The sequence below is a fragment of the Gekko japonicus genome, unplaced genomic scaffold (genome assembly GCF_001447785.1).
Source record: "Gekko japonicus isolate JY-2015 unplaced genomic scaffold, Gekko_japonicus_V1.1 scaffold25745, whole genome shotgun sequence".
NCBI lineage: Eukaryota > Metazoa > Chordata > Lepidosauria > Squamata > Gekkonidae > Gekko > Gekko japonicus.
This window is the reverse complement of record NW_015167490.1, coordinates 1-1,241: the sequence shown is the minus strand read 5'-3', so window position 1 is coordinate 1,241 and position 1,241 is coordinate 1. Positions and strand designations below refer to the sequence as shown.

The following is a 1,241-nucleotide window of genomic DNA, read 5'->3' as shown; positions in this document are numbered from 1 at the left end:
CATTAATGAAAAGAACTTTCTAAGGTGTTGACCACATTTCAGTCATCCTAGCTGTTCTTTGGGGCCGCGGTGACTCAGAGGTTAAGACACTGAGCTGCAGACCGGAAGGTCGGTAGTTCGGCAGTTTGAGACCCGAGTGCTGCGTGACGGAGTCAGCTCCCGTCTCTGGCCCCAGCTCCTGCCAACATAGCCGTTCGAAAGCAAGACATTGCAAGTAGATAAATAGGTACCACTTCGGTGGGAAGGTCACAGCGTTCCGTGCACCTCGGCATTTAGTCATGCCGGCCACCTGACCACGGAAAGGTCTTCGGACAGCGCTGGCTCTGCAGCTCGGAAATGGAGAAGAGCACTGCCCCCTAAAGTTGGATTCGACTACCTTTTGAGCAAAGGAAACCTTTACCTTTAACTGCTCTTTAGCACCCAGGGAGGGGCTGTGGCTCAGTGGCAGAGCCTCTGCTTGGCATGCAGAAGGTCCCAGGTTCAATCCCCGGCATCTCCAGTTAAAAAGGACCAGGAAGGAGGTGATGGGAAAGACCTCCACCTGAGACCCTGGAGAGCTGTGAAGAGGGGCTGTGGCTCAGTGGAAGAGCCTCTGCTTGGCACGCAGGAGGTCCCAGGTTCAGTCCCCAGCATCTCCAGTTAAAAGGACCAGGCAGGAGGTGATGGGAAAGACCTCCCCCTGAGACCCTGGAGAGCTGTGAAGAGGGGCTGTGGCTCAGTGGCAGAGCCTCTGCTTGACATGCAGAAGGTCCCAGGTTCAATCCCCGGCATCTCCAGTTAAAAAGGACCAGGAAGGAGGTGATGGGAAAGACCTCCACCTGAGACCCTGGAGAGCTGTGAAGAGGGGCTGTGGCTCAGTGGCAGAGCCTCTGCTTGACATGCAGAAGGTCCCAGGTTCAGTCCCCGGCATCTCCAGTTAAAAAGGACCAGGCAGGAGGTGATGGGAAAGACCTCTGCCTGAGACCCTGGAGAAGAAACACAGTCAGAAGTTCAAAACAAGCAGAAAAACTGTGCAATAGCGCACTAAATAAAGAGAACACAACTTTTTAAACAATTCAGTGCTGAATTATTTCTGTGTGCTGAAGTGACCAAAGGACATGCATTTAACATTACGAAAATATCCATTACATACATTATCACGGCCATCCAAATACCACCTGTTTAGCAAGGCTGGTATAGCCAAATGGATGGTCTTTATAATTTTGGCAATGAATATTTTGTAATAATGTTAAATGTATGTA

At 51.0% G+C, this 1,241-nt stretch overlaps 1 non-coding gene across 1 annotated transcript; it reads left to right on the top strand.

Moving 5' to 3' along the window:
• Positions 1–704: 704 nt before the first annotated feature.
• Positions 705–776, top strand: TRNAV-GAC. The gene has a single exon. It is a non-coding gene; the product is annotated as a tRNA-Val (tRNA).
• Positions 777–1,241: the final 465 nt, after the last annotated feature.